This window comes from Arachis hypogaea, chromosome 20 (assembly GCF_003086295.3).
Source record: "Arachis hypogaea cultivar Tifrunner chromosome 20, arahy.Tifrunner.gnm2.J5K5, whole genome shotgun sequence".
Classification (NCBI taxonomy): Eukaryota; Viridiplantae; Streptophyta; class Magnoliopsida; order Fabales; family Fabaceae; genus Arachis; species Arachis hypogaea.
In genome coordinates, this window is record NC_092055.1 from 52,714,453 (window position 1) to 52,731,022 (window position 16,570).

The 16,570-nt window shown below is 36.8% G+C and overlaps 1 long non-coding RNA gene across 1 annotated transcript; it reads left to right on the forward strand.

The window, feature by feature from the left end:
* Positions 1-11,014: 11,014 nt before the first annotated feature.
* Positions 11,015-15,810, forward strand: LOC112783215 (uncharacterized). The gene is made up of 3 exons (XR_003193339.3): positions 11,015-11,883; positions 11,985-12,132; positions 15,592-15,810. It is a non-coding gene; the product is annotated as an uncharacterized lncRNA (long non-coding RNA).
* The last annotated feature ends 760 nt before the right edge of the window (positions 15,811-16,570 follow it).

Below are 16,570 nucleotides of genomic sequence, written 5' to 3' on the forward strand. Positions count from 1 at the left end.
AGAAGAGAGCAGCAAAACCTTGGTGGGTAGTGAAAGAAACAGAAACGAAGAGAGAGGGGTGGTACAGCGGTGCTGGGGTAGCGGCACGGCGGCGCTATGGTACCCGCGGCGGTGCGTAGTGAGAGGAGAAAAAGAGAGAGGAAGAGAGGAAGAATAAGAGAGAGGGGGAACGGTGGCGGCGAGGTGGTGGTGGACGGTGGGTCTGTGTTGTCCGCGGTGGCCTTGGGGTGGCGGGAAGGTGAGAGGGGGAATGGGAGAGAGGGAAGGAAAAGAAAAGGGGGAAGAGGGGATGGCGGTGTCGGCCACGGTCTGGGCGCTGCGATGGAGGTTTGGTGGTGGGAGGTGGGTGCTGTGACGGAGGTTGGAGGGAGGAGAAGAGAAGGGGACGTTGGTGAAGAGAGGAGGGGAGGAACACGCGAGGGGTCTAGGGTTTTCGCGTCAGGGGGGTTAGTAAATTCAAATCCACGGGTACGTGTGGATCACGCGTGAGCGTGGGTGTGGCAAAAATCAAGTGACGTGTACGCGTCATGGACGTGAACGTGTAAAACAGGATACGTGGAGATGACGCGTGCGCGTGAAGCATGCGTACGCGCCGACCAGAATTGTGCTAAATGCACGATTCCAGCATCGTTTTGGCGTAACTCTCTGTTTCATTTGAGGGGGCAAAAATTTGCATGCGACGGAAGCGCGTCGCTCACGCCCACGCGTGATGTGCTAGAATGAAATTGACGCGAACGCGTCATGGACGCGTACACGTGGGCCAATTTGTGCCTATAGCTCACCAGCCGTACGATTCCAGCCCAACTTTCTGGTCGTTGGATGGAAACGCCGATTTGGGATCGACACCCATGCGTGGTGTGCCCCTTTTTTTTCATAGAGTATGTAGAATGCAAGATGCAGATGCTGATGAAGACATGATGAATGACACTAGGGAAAAATAAAATAAAATGAAACTAGGAAAAAAACAAAACAAAATAAGACTAAGACTGAAAAAGGACGATCATACCATGGTGGGTTGTCTCCCACCTACCACTTTTAGTTAAAGTCCTTAAGTTGGACATTTGGTGAGCTCTCTGTCATGGTGGCTTATGCTTGAATTCATCCAGAAATCTCCACCAACGTTTGCAATTTCAATGGCCTCTGGGGCCCCAAACTAGGCACATAAAGCCTTCGAGCAAGTTAAAGCAAGTGACCAGGCTCCAGGAGTGTTGATTATTAGAACGAATTCCAGGATCCCAAACTTTGCTTTTGTACCCGTCTTTGTTTTGATCTATATTGTTCCAACCGGGCGGTACGCAATTTGAATTTTCACTGAGATACCCAAACATCTTCCGAAACCCATTCAATCAAGCTCTATACCAATCCTTGCACCTCAATTTGGAGCGTGGAACCATATTGAACCTTGCATGCCAACTCCTATTACTAACCATCTCCCTCTTACTCTTAAAGCCACAAAGAGCTTTATGCTGGCCATCTATTTCAAGCAAACCATACTCAAGTAGGAAAGTAAAGATAAAGGCTAAGGATTTTACCCACTTGAAATTTGTATTAATGGCCTTGGGAGAGGTGTTTCCAGTGGTCTTTCAAGCTTCACTCCCTTGTACTCTTCTGTGAATTCTGCTACCTCCTTGCAAACCTCTTCAACTGAAATCTCGTCTTGATCAAAGTCTTCAACTTCTTCCTCGTCACTCAAGTCATAAGTTGGAGGTTGAGAAAATTCTACCTCCATATCATCTTCGTATTCACTTGGGGAAGGTTCTTCAAGCTCAAGGAGTTCAATTTCGGATGCAAGTTTATCACTAAGAGAGCTTGATTCATGATTAGCATTGCCAAGGGAACTTGCTTCTTGATCTGTTCCATCCAATTCTTCATAAGATACATGCTTTGGGGGTTGTGCACTATCCTCCTTAGTATCAATTGCAAATTTCTTGGTGGAATTCTCTACAACTATTGATTCCCATGGAGGTTCAGCGTCTCCTAAGTCTTCAACCAATTCTTCTTCTTCGATAATTCTGGCTTCCTCTACTTGTTCTAGTAAAACGTCATGCTCCTTGCTGTCAACAGGAGTTTCTAGTGTCTCCTTCATTCTACGTTCTTCATTAGATTTTCCACATGAAGCCATGGGAATTCCTTGAGTGTCCGAACGTCGGGAAGCTAATTGATTTATCGCTTGCTCCAGTTGATGAAGGGTTGCATGAAATTGATCCACTGTTTCCTTGAGACGATCCTGCAATCCTTGTTCTGCTCGGATTGTATGATTAGGATCATATGGCTTTTGGGTTGATGGATATGGACGTGGTGCATATGGAAGTGATGGTTCTTGGGAGTAATTGGATTGGAATTGGGGTGGTTCTATATATGGTTCATATGGCTCATAGGGTGGTTGATTGGGTGGATAATGGTTAGGTTCATGTGAGGGTGTTTGATAGTAGGGGGCTTGTGAGTGTGGTGGTTCAGAGCTATGTTGAGGAGGGGGTTCATAAGCATAGGGTGGGGCTTGTTGGTAACTACAAGGGGGTCCACCATATCTATCATCTTGGCACGCACCTCGGAATGGCTCTTGACCATAGTAATTTGGTGGAGGTTGGTTGTCACGGAAAGGTCCACCATAACTATTGTCATGGTATGCATCATAGAATGGTTGTTGGTTATAGCGCATTGGAGGGGGTTGTCACCAAGAGGGTTGATCAAATCCTTGTGGCTTCTCCCATCCTTGATTATTCCAACCTTGATGCATGTTCTTATTATAGTGCCCATTCCTTACAACAACATTGAAACCAAACTCAAAGCGACAGGGGTGAGAATTCATAGTAGCTAATAAAAATAAAAGAAAAACAAAAACAAAAATAAATAAACAAGCACAAGCAAATATTTACAATAACCAATAATAAGGCACACATTTGCGATTTCCCGGCAACGGTGCCATTTTTTGACGAACGGAGATCTGCTAGTAAAGAAATTCACAAATAAATCTTCATTGTAAGTATAGTTTCTAAACCAACAAAGAATCCTTTCGTACAAAAAATTGGCTGTCACAACTAACAAACCCCTAATAAAATTGATAACCAAAGTTTTTAAACCTCGGATCGTCTCTCAAGGAATTGCAGGGAGGTGTGATTTATTATTAGTTATGGAAGATTATCTTTTTGGGATTTTTGAATAATGAACAGGAAAAGTAAATTGCAAGAATTAAAGTAATAACTAATAAAGCTCTTAGCAAGGTATGAAAACTGGAAATCCTATCCTAGTTACCCTTATCAATTGTGATAGGAATTGTTCATTACTCCCACTTAGTTAACCCTTACTAAATAAAGGAAAGTCAAGTGGACTAATCAATTTGATTCCTCAAATCCTAGTCAACTCCTAAGGAAAAACTAGCTTTAGAGGGATCCAAATTAACCAGCGAATTCCAATTATCAATCAACAAAGAGTTTGATAACTCAAGCGTCACCAATTAATCAATTGAAGCTAAGAATGTAAAAAGCTAAATTAAAATCATAAATCTGAAATACCTCAAATTGCATTAAATATAAAATCAAATCTAACATGGGAAGGTTCATAAACCAAATTGGGAAAATAAGTAATTAACAAGAGAAATAGATGAACCAAAGTACTAGAATAAATAAAAGTAGAAGAGAAACTAAATTAAAGGAACATTGAACATGGAATTGAGAAGAAGTAATCCTAAAACTAAGAGAGATCCTAAATCCTAAGACCTAGAAAGAGGAGAGCCCCCCTCTCTCTCTCTCTAGAAAACTACATCTAAAACCTAAATTGTGAATAATGAATGAATGATTGAATCCATGAGTGATTCCCCCATTCTACAGCCTCTATTCTGTGTTTTCTGGCTTGGAATTGGGCTAAAAAGGAGCCTAGAAATTGCCCCTATCGCTTTCTATAACTTTCTACATGTGGCCCCTGTCACACGTACGCGTAGGTCACACGTGCGTGTCATTTGGCGATTTTCCTTGTCACGCGTACGCGTCAGTCATGCGTACGCGTCGCTCGTGTTCTGCGCTAGGCACGCGTCCGCGTCGTCCATGTGCGCACGTCACTGCCAATTTCTCAAAAACTTCATTTTCTCGCGTTCCTTCCACTTTTGCATGTTTCCTTTCTGTCTTCTAAGCTATTCCTGCCCTAAAAATCCTGAAAATACTTAACACACAAATCACGGCATCGAATGGTAATAAAGGATAATTAAAATTCGCAGTTTTAAGGTCTAGGGAACATGTTTTCACATATATCACAGGATAAGGAAGGAATTGTAAAACCATGCAAATTATATGAATAAGTGAGAAAAGACTTGATAAAAACCACTCAATTGAGCACAAGATAAATCATAAAATAGTGGTTTATCAATCATATTCAATATCAATCTCATAATATTTATCATTCTCATCGTCAATCTCAAAATCAGCGTCGTTCTCATTATCAATATCATAATCGTTATCATTCTTCATTGTCAATATCATAATCCTCATCATTCTCATTTTCAAATCACACTTAAACTTAATTAAGTTCATTCATTGCTATCCATTCACTCTCATAATCACATCATTCTCATTATCACCATCATACACCATCTTAATTTGTTCTCTCCATTCAATTCACTGACTCACCCCATTAATTCTTACTTCTAACCCCTCTACCCATATTTACACCGGCTTTATATTTTTGTCGGGGTCTAGAAGGGTTAGGAAGGCCAAAATAATGGTTAAAATACATAGAAATACACTTTTCAAAAAATCTGTGAATTTTGCGTACACATGCAGGTAGCTCGCGTAAGCAAGTGATGAAGACAGCAACGTTTGCTCGCGTCGTGTCCCACGTTCCGCGTACCGAGGCTTCGATTTCGGAGCTCCCGCGTACGCATGCCCCCGTTCGCGTATGCGAGGCAATTGGATAGAGCCCAGTGCCCGCGTCACGTTGCATCCTCGCGTATGCAAGTATTGCAGAAAAGGTAAAAGCTGTTAAGTGTAAAAAAACCAATTTTTGACCCCAATTTTCAAAGCCTTATAACTTTTTCTACAAAATTCCTTTTTCAACCATTCTTAAGCCGTTGGAAAGATCGTTGAATGAACTTTCATGAAAATCTAATTTTGAAGAATTTCCAACTCCGAGGACCGAGTTACAGGCCACCTAAATTGGTCAAAAATCTATTTTTACCTAAAAATAGAAATCACCAATTTTTCCAAGGTTCACAAGCCAAACTCATTTTCATCTATCAAATAGACCCCAAACCAATCTAATTCACCAATTTACACTCAACTAAACTCAAACCCATCTTATTTAAATAATCCAACCAAATTCATCACATTCCACTCTTTAATTCATAAATTCTCATTATTCAATAATAATTCCATTTATTCACACAATCAATGTCTAAATCCATTAAATCTCATATAACATCACACAATTACACACATCAACTCACCTTTCTTACCTCTTCCGGCCTCCGGCCCAAAATTCACCAATCAATATATATATACATACAAGTATAACTCACAATTCACACAATTCATTATCAAATACTATATCCAACAACACACCAATTATCCACTATTACAATAATCTCATCCAAACCTTCAATTACCATAACATATCATCTACACATATCGAATTCATCCAAATACATATTTCAAACCTAATCCTAAGGGCATTTAACCTAGGAATCCTCATCACATTACACGGTACTTAAATATAACTTAAACCGTACCTCTTGTAGTCACAATAATTTGGCCTTTCCTTGCAAATTCTCCACCAAGTACTAGCTCCAAGCTTCATCAAGAGGTCCACAAACCAAACTCGAGTTCCTAAGAACACCAAAATCTCACCCAACAACTCTAATAGAACCAATATCATACATACATCAACCTAGGGTTTATGAAATCTAATAAATCACAAGGCTTAGTGATTTCTTACCTCAACCCATTGAACCGTGTGATGAATATCACCAATGGCTCATACTAGAGCACTTCTAAAGAACCAAAATCTCAAAATTACTCAAAACCCAGAACCAAATTCGAATTTGGAAAGGAAAATGAAAACTAAGCAGAGTACAAAGAAATACTCACCAAAACACCTAAATAGAATCGAAGAGGGTGAGGAGAGCGACGCGTGGCTGCAAACGGCTCATTGATTGGAGCTTGGTAGCTCAATTTATGGTGATTTGAAGATCAAAAGTGGTTAGGGTTTTAGTTTCCTTTTCCTCTCTTCTCTCTCACCATGATTCACACAAGAATGGGGGGAATGTGGCTGCTGAATGACCTTAATAAGGCTATATATATGTTGGGTCTTGGGCCCACTTAGGCCCGGTTCACTTAGTTTAGCTTGTTGGCCCAATTTTGGGCCAAAACCTTTAAGATTAGAGTTTTAAATCGTATTTTAAGTATTTCTATCTTCCTAAATTACAAATTATTATTTCTTAACCTTGTTCTCTTCTAATTATTAATTTCTTCAGCTACAGTACTGGACAGATCTCAGTCGGTACTGCCGGTCAATCGTTCAGTGCGCGTTTTCACGCAGAAAATTATGTTTTCCGACTCAGAAAAATCCACTAAGTCCAAATATCATATTTAAATTATCAAATACGGATTGCTAAATTTTCTAACCTTGTTCTCTCATATTTAGTTTATTATTTAATTAATTACGGTTTGACCGGATTTTACACCTACCCACCTAACAGAAATTTTTGTCCTCGAAAATTTGCTATCAAATCTTCATATACGCTCTCTCATATTCAACCGACCTCTTACATTCATTTTGCCATTCTTTAACATCAATTCTTGACACCCTATTCCCAATTCCAGTTTAAGCTATATTTATCCGTTACACTCTTAGCTTCTTATATGTTTCTCTAAATAACTAACCAAATGTTATGTTCATCTCACCCTTCATAAAACTTACCCTAAAACCGAAACTCACCACCCTTCCTGGGTTCCCTGAAATTAACCTCAATACAACTTCAATGTTTCAATTCAATGTCTTCTAAATCCATCATTCAAAGACCAATAATTTATCCATCACAATTTAAGCACAAATCCAATTACGCCTCTAGTTATTTAGACAGCTATTTCAGAATCAATCTAATCTCATAGCCACAATTAAACTTAATTACCTGCAAATCACTATTGGCATTAACTCGCTAAACCTTTCAGGTATTCAAACCTAAAGTATTTCTAATCATCTTTTATAGCTCCCATTTACAACTATCCTATTTTAATGCTTCTGCTGCGTCACTCTAAATTTCATCCACTAAGAATCCGATTGTAGCTTAGGTCCTTTGCGCATCTCTATGTTTAAATCAAAATCTCCTCAAAATCCTCAATCTTCATGAACACGTTACCTAAGACCTTAATCAACCAATCACAAAAATCTCCCACTCAACTATTTTTTCCTTAAGTGTAACGCCATAACCTTACATACTAAGCAACTAATGGATCCCACTCATCATAACTACAATGACATGCCAACCAATGTCAAACTCGGCCAGGTTCAAGCCTAATTCATATGCTACCTACCTTAACACTTAACAATTCACCATGTATCCATTGTTATCCCAATCCACATCGTACTCATTCAGGACATTTAACATCAGTTTTTTAATAATTAGTCATTTTTCAATTCCTACGCGAGTGATGAAGATAGCAACGTTTGCTTGCATCGCGTACCACCTTCTGCGTACGCGAGGCTTTGATTTCGGTTTTACCACGTATGCGTGCCCTCGTTCGTGTACGCGAGGCAACTAGACAGAGCCCAGTGCCTGGACAGCGTGACATTATCACGTACGCAAGTATTGCAGAAAAGGTAAAAGCTGTTAAGTGTAAAAAACTAGTTTTTGACCCCAATTTTCAAAGCTTTATAACTTTTCGACAAAATTCTTTTTTCAACCATTCTTAAACCGTTGGAAAGATCGTTGAATGAACTTTCATAAAAATCTAGTTTTGAAGAATTTCCAACTCCGAGGACTGAGTTACGAACCGCCAAAATTGGTTAAAAGTCAGTTTTTACCTAAAAGCAGAAATCACCAATTTTTCCAAGGTTCACAAGCCAAAATCATTTTCATCTATCAAATTGACCACAAACCAACCTAATTCACCAATTTACACTCAACCAAACTCAAACCCATCTTATTTAAATAATCCAACAAAATTCATCAAATTCCACTCCTAAATTCCTAAATTCTCATTATTCAATAATCATTCCATTTATTCACACATTCAATGTCCAAATCCATTTAATCTCATATAACATCACACAATTACATAGATCAACTCACCTTTCTTACCTCTTCCGGCCTCCGACCCAAAATTCACGGCCTACGGCCCAAAATTCACCAATCAATATATATATATATACATACATGTATAACTCATAATTCACACAATTCATCATCAAATACTACATCCAACAACATACCAATTATTTACTACTACACTAATCTCATACAATCCTTCAATTACCATAACATATCATCTACGCATATCGAATTCATCCGAATACATAATTCATACCTAACCCTAAGGGCATTTAACCTAGGAAACCTCTTGTAGTCACAATAATTTGGCATTTCCTTTCAAATTCTCCACCAAGAACTAGCTCTAAGCTTCACCAAGAGGTCCACAAACCAAACTCGAGTTCCCAAGAGCACCAAAATCTCACCCAAAAACTCTAACAGAACTAATATCATACATACATGAACCTAGGGTTCAGGAAATCTAGAAAATCACAAGGCTTAGTGATTTCTTACCTCAATCCACGGAACCTTATGATGAATATCACCAATGGCTCATACTAGAGCAGTCCTAAACAACCAAAATCACAAAATTACTCAAAACCCACAACCAAATTCAAATTCCGAGAGGAAAATGAAAATTGGGCAGAGTACAATGAGTACTTACCACAATACCTAGATGGAATTGAAGAGGGCATGGAGAACAACGCGTGGCTACAAACGGCTCGTCGATTGGAGCTCCGTAGCTCAAGTTATGGTGATTTGATGATTGAAAGGGGTTAGGGTTTTAGTTTCCTTTTCCTCTCTTCTCTCTCACCATGATTCACACAAGAATGGGGGAATGTGGCTACAGAATGGCCTTAATAAGGCTATATATATGTTGGGTCTTGGGCCCACTTGGGCCCAGTTCACTTTGTTTAAATATTTGTTCTTCCCAAATTATAAATTCTTATTTCTTAACTTTGTTCTCTTCTAATTAATTTCCTCAGCCACAGTACCAGACAGATCTTAGTCGGTACTGCCGGTCAATCTTCAGTGCGCGTTTTCACGCAAAAAAACTATATTTTTTGACTCAGAAAAATTCACTGAGTCCAAATAACATATTTAAATTATCAAATTCTGATTGCTAAATTTTTTAACCATGTTCGCTCATATTTAATTTATTATTTTATTAATTACGATTTGGCCAGATTTTACAATAAGTTGAATAGAATTGATTATTGATATGCTTGAATAATGGTTAGTATGAGTATTGAGTTAGTTGATATGTTTTTGGCATAAAATTGAGAGTGAAAATAATGAATTTTTGATGAATTGAGAGGTACTATGTGATATTGCTACAATTGAATATTGTGATATATGATAGTGCTATGTTGCATGAAAGTATGTGTGTTGAAATGTTAATCGAGAATTGGGTGTATGAATATTGTACTTTATCTAAATTAGGCTGGAGGCTGTGATAGGGTGAGAAATCTCCTATGAGGTAAGTTGAGGTAAGTGGTGTGAAATGTTGAATGAGTATGAGATATTTGATGATGATTGGTTGTGGATTTTGTTTGTATGAGTGTGTATGTTGAGGGAACTTATAAGTGGTATTGGAATGGTTTTGAACTGAATTGGAATTGGAATTGGTGAAAATGGATATGCAAAAATTTTTGGGTAAGAATGAATTTTTGACGAAATTCAACGGGCAATTGATAAACCCATATTTGATGGTAAATTTTGGCTTGAATCGAGTGAATTTCATCACATAAACTCATATTTATTCACTTGACTAGCATACTTTTGTGATTTCTCTCTAAATTGTACCTAAATATGAAAATATGCTTTTTTATGCTTAAATTAATCAATTTAATTCTACTTTTATTCCATTCGATGCCGTGATATATTTTCTTGAGTGATTTCAGGTTCAATAAACAAGAATAGCTTTAAAAAAGTGGAAGGAATGCATCCAAAGTGGGAGATCTCATACAGAGGAGAAGACACACTGATGTGTGCGCACACACACCTTTCTGAATTGCATGTTTTGGCCACCATGTGATTTGATTTCATTATCTATCATTAGGTTATTGTGTATAATCGATGCATTCGTGTTAGGTGATACTTGCTTATGTAACAACCCTAATATTTGAAAATCAAATAATTAGTTATTTGTGATTTATTATATTTGTTGATAACTTTATTTTAAGAAAATTATTTTACTAAAGGTGATTAAATAGAGTTTCATGATAATTGACGTTTAAATTAATTAGAATTTTTATATAATCTTTATTAGATATTTGGTATGATTGAAATTATAATTTTGATAATTGAAAAATAAGAAGAATTGTATAATTTAATTTAAATAAATTCTATTTTGAATGAATTATGTTATTAATTTGAACTCCTAGAAATTATTTTATTAGAAATGATTAGATTGATATTTATAAATACTTTAAGTCAATTAATATTTATGTACAATTTTTTTTATAATTAATTATTTTATAAATTGAAATTAAAGTTTCAGAGATAGAAAAATAATAGAGATTTGTATGATTTAATCTAGAAAATTGATATTTGAATTTAAATAGTACTTTACAAAATATAATTAACTTGTTCATTTTATAATGTAAATTAAAAATAATTGATTGAACTTAGCAATATAATGATAAATAATGTTCCTAATATTTTTAATAAAGTATATTTGGTTTTAAAATTACTCTACCCTTCAATTTTATCAAAATATCTATTCATATCTATCCATATTCTTTTATAAAATCCTAATTTCTAATCCTAATTTCCAAATTGAATCAGAAACCCTAATTCCCAAATCCTAGAAACCCTAATCCTAATGTTTCCCTTTCCTCAGCCTCTGAATGCAGCCTCCACCCCCTTTCTTCCTAAACACCACACACACACAAAAGAAGAAAAAAACGCAGAGAGAAAGAGCACGAAGAGCAGAGAAAAGAGAGAGGGAAGAGCTGCTGCCCCGCCGCCGCTGTGACCGTCGCACTGCCACCGTTCAACTCCGCTCGTGCTGCCGCGCGTTCCGTCACCATCAGAGTCGTCGTCGCCATTTGTGGAGCCATGAGGAGCATCACCGTCGAAGCCACGCCGATCGTCGCAGCCCAGTCATCGCTCTGCCTCGCACCAAGCCCGTTCCGCCACTGACGTCGCCGAAAGGAGAGCGACCACCATGAGGAGCCACCGTTGTCCTTGCTCGTCATCTCCCTTGGAACCGTCACCGTCGAGGACCAGCGGAGAGAGAGAACGCGCGACGTTCAGGATGGAGGACGCGAGTCAGTGACGCAAGGAAGAGTGCAACCCACTGCGTGAAGTTGTGCCGCCGTGCCTTTCGTCGCCGTCGTGCCTTGGTGCCGTCGAAGGAGCCGCCGCTGGAAGAGGAGGGTTAGCTGGATGCTACCATCACTAACATCACGGAATATACGCAGAGTAGAGGAAGAAAGGATCTTCACCATGCCAGGTTGTCATGCTGTGATCAGAAGCTGTTGCCGTCAGAAAGCTCATCTGCGGTAAGAGAGAGAGTTCACGAAGGTTGGAACCATTGTCCTTTGCTTAGCCACTGTTTCTGCTACTGTTTACGTTGGCTCAGCCATTACCGCCACTGGAGCTGCCCGGAAACCCTGTTGATGCTTCTCCGTTATTTTATTGTAAGCTATCTGTAGTTCCAAATCTATTGAACTCATTTCCATTTCCGACTCCATTGAATTTGAACTCTCTATTTTGTTGCCACCGTGGTTACTACTACAAGAGTGAAGAATGAATCGGAAATAATGCTGCTGCCATTGATCGGAGATGCCAAACTATTGCTGCTACTACTTTGAAATGATATGGCTGCTATTAAGGTTGTTGTTCATGAGTGCAGCATTCCCAATTTCTATGGATTTCGACACCTTGAGGTAGGGGATTTAACGTTTTTAATTTAGAATGCCTACAAAGTTATTTGGATAAGTGCAAATGGTTAACAATGGTTAAGAATTTCTTAATTGACATGAATGATTTGAAATGCATTTGAAATTAGTTAGTTGTTGTGATTATTCTGAGCTGTGATTGAATTTAGATGCTGTTATGAATAATGATTAATTTAGTATAGTTTATTAAATTGAAATATGCCGAGTTAATTATTGAAAAGCTTTGGTATGGATAACTGATGAATTGAGTTTTGATTATTGCTGTGAATGTAATTAGTTTTGTTGTTATGAGAGACTAATTGATGGAAATAAGCTTGGTTTGAGGTTGTGAAATTTGGAGTAAGTTTGATGATGTTTTAGTGCTTCAATTGGATTATTGAATTCAGGTTAAGGCTGCGAATGTCTTTAGACTTTGTTGTGAGTGTTTGAAGTTGTAATTGATATTGTTTTCTCTGATATGGATGGAATTGTTGAAAAGTTCTGACTCTATGTGATTATACTGAATTAGTTGAGTTGTGTGGCTGAAATTATGATTGGAATGATTGAGATTTTTTATTGGAACTTTGGTTGAATTTGTTGATTTTGTGAGATTGAATTATAAATTGTTTGATGAGAGATTATTGTGATTTCGGTATTTTGATGGGTCAAATTGAAACTATTACTGTTGAGTTGGTTTATTGTAATGGGTTTAGTTAGTGATTAATTGAAGTTGCGGTTAAGGAATAATTGGAAGATTGAATCTTAAAATGTTGAACTAATTGCTGAAAATCTGATTTTTGAAATTAAAAGATGACTTTGGAAGTGAATCCGTTATTCAACGATAATCGAAATGCTATGAGAGTAAAGGCTGAGTAAACTATAATTAAAGTTGTTGGGACTCAATTTTGAGAAGTTTGAATTAACTATAGAACTAGTTATGATTTTTCAAAGTAAAAATGTAAAACTTGATTTTCTGCATTACTTTTAAATGAAGCCGGAGACTTTGAAAATCTATAATTAATTCTGTGATGATCGGAATTGCGTGAGACCAAGTCTGGATTAAGCTTTGGAATATAGGAAGCTGGACTGGTAAATTTGAGGCTTTTTCATTAAGTTTATGATTTATGGTAAATTTTTGAATTAGGAATGCCAAATCTGGTTTTCTGCAGGATGCCTAAGACAGCAGCAACTTGTTTCCTCTATTAAAAATTCTCCAGTTTGAATTTTGAAATGGAACCAATTTTAAACGAAACTCTGGTCCTAGTACTTTAATTTCATAAAAATTTAGAATTGTTAGAGTTGTGGTTTTAAAGATATGGATTTTTAAAGTAAGATGTATTATGCAGTAAAAATCAGGTTTTGTTTTCTAAATCAGTAACTTTAAGCCTTTATAATTTCTAATTCTGGAATGATATTGAGATGCAACCAATTGGAGGTGAAAGTTGAGTATGTTTAGTATATATGATTTAAATTTCAGGGTTTTTCATGTTTTAATAAGTGAGTTATGGGACCTGGAAGAAGTTGTGTTCAATAATTTGTAAAACAGACTTCAGCAGAAAATTAACTAACTTCCAAGCTACGTAACTCCTTCATTAAAACTGGTATGACCCTGGAACCAATTGAGAAAGAAATTTAGATAAGTTATGTTTAACCACATTAATTTTGAAGGTGGTTGGATTTAATTTGGATTTTATATGAAATTTCGAATGTTGTCCGCTGCTGCTGTCTTCTGGTTTTAAGACACTACAGAGCAGTCACGGTTTTGCTTATATTTCTGAAGCTAGAGCCAGCGAAAAATTGTGATTTTTGGTTTAATAGAAAGCTTAATCCGAGACGGTCGCATGGATACCAGGTTTGCGTAATTCCAAAATTCGTTTGATATTTTAAAAATAAAACTGAAATTAGATTGTCGATGTTTTGGTGATTACTTGGATATGGAATTTGAGAAACAGATTTTCTATATTATTATCAAATATTTTTGAGAATATATTATTGTGGCAATTGTTGAGAAAGGTTTGATGAGATGTTGAGAAAGAGGGAACCCGTAAGGGTGGTTAAGTCCGAGTTTTAGGGGAGGTGCTGTCGAAATTTTATAAAAACCTGATGTTTTATTTGAGAAGTCATTTTAGAAAATTTGAACTTGAAAAATTATATTATTTGAGTTTTATCTAAATAATAGAAGAATTATACTATTTTGAATTTGGAATTACCAAGAAAAGGTTTATGTTTCAAGTTTGAATTATTTAAGAAAGGAATTATGTTGAGTTTGATTCAATATGAAAAGGGTTATGATTTGGGCTTGAAATAAAGGATTACTTTTCAGGAGTTTGGTGAATTTTATAATATTTGAATCCGAATGATAAGGAGAAATGGTTTGAGCTAAAGATGTTGTAAAAGTGAAAGATGTAAAGTTTGTATAGTATGATTGAATTTGAATACATAAGTGAACAGAGAAAGAAAGAAGTACTGCATAAGAATGTCAAAGTGATGATGAATAATGAGAATGATAATGAATGATGATAATGAGAATGATTATGTGATGATTTGTTGCTTGAGGCAACCCAAGAGATGTGTTTATTCATTTGTTGCGTTAAGGAAACTCCAGATATACTTGTATGATCATCTACTGCAGTGAGGCACTCAGATAGATAATGGTGTGATCACTGAGAATGCTTTCCTACGGTACAGATCCATATTTTATTTTTGTAAGGCAGAGGGGTTATTTCCTGCTACAGAAGTACCGTGACCACCTGTTCCATTTCTGTAGTGGCAGAGGGGTTATTTCCTATATACAGAAGGTGTGTCGGCGTACATCCCTGCAGTGGCAGATGTGTTATTTCCTGCGTGTAGTGGACCCTGTGGTGGCAGAGGGGCTATTTCCTGTACACAGGGGTATAGCCAATAGGAAAGTCTTATCTAGACAGAGGTTGCTGGATAATGTCGGGAGCGGATTAGTAACCGACAGATGAGCCCATTACCTGCACTAGGGCTAGACATGCATCATCCTTGTTTGTGCATTTGCATTTGATTGTGTTGCTTATCTTTTTTTTCCTTGTGATTGTACTATTTGTTTTGGTGACTTGCTTGTGTGTTTGATTGAATATTTTTGTTGAAGCTGTGAACTTAGTAAAGTACTGAGGAGTGATATTCGTGAATTTTGGTTCGGCTTTATTACTTATGTTGCTGGTTTATTTAGTTATTGCAATGATTGAGCGATGCTGTTTGTGGCTGATAAATTGTTAATGTGACCAATTTTATATTCTATAATTTGTTTTGAGTTTAGAGATTTTGAAGGAGGTAATTAATTAGATAAAGTAAAACCAAAAGTATTTTCAAAAAAATTTGATAAAAATATAGCTTCCTTGAGTATGTTAATTATTTGCATGTTAATCATTACTTTTACAGCATTCCCATTTCCTACTGAGAATGTGTGGTTTATTCTCACCCCAAAATCTTCCACCCTTTCAGTGACACAGGTTCGAAGACACAGTTTGAAGCTGCGGGTGATTATAGAATTTATTTAAGTTAAGTGTATGAGTTAATTTGCTTTCATAGAGTTCCCTCGCCCTTATTGCTTACGATTTTTATTTTATATAGAGAGATAGGACTTGTATCTGAGTTTTATTTGAAATCTTTTGTATGACAGATATTATTATTAATAATTATGTGATTATTATTATTTTGAAATGTTTGATATATGATTTTGATAATCAAAAACAAAATTTTCTGGCATTTTCCATAAAATAGAAGTGCGATACCGAACTAAAGGCTCAATATTAAATAGTTAATAAAAGAAATAGGTTAGTAACTCCTTACTTTTGGTACGATCATGACGTATTGGAAGTTGGGTCGTTACAAATGGTATTAGAGCAGTTCGTTCCTGTTAGAGCCTTGGGAATGGACTGACTATGCTTCACTGGATACTCTGAGTGTCTGTCATGCTTTGTGACTTGTTCTGATGACAAGAGTTTAGATTTTATATGCATGACTGTCTGATGATTAACGCTGTTAGTTTACCATTGCATGCCTCATTGTATTAGGTCTGGCCAACTTAATACTTATGATTTATGTACATGGCAACACTAACAGGTTATCATAGACGAAATAGAAGTAATAGGTAATGTGATTCACGGGGTTTGGGAGCGGTAGAGTTTATAAAGTTTGCTTTGATTCGACGTATAATCTTTATTCGTGCCACATGAACTCCTGCCATCCTTTTCTTCGTTGGTTTCATTCGAATTCTCTGGTTTGAATTTCCTCCTTAGAATGTGATATGATTGTTCCCGAAGCATACCTTATCATTCTTGTATACCTTTGTTTGCCTATGAATCTGATTGCTTACGTAACTCTTTGAATATTCATCTTGACAATGCCTATGTTTCTGTTCATATATTCTATTTTCTTTGATTTAAGTTCGAATTTATTTTATTCTAGCAATTTTCGAGGG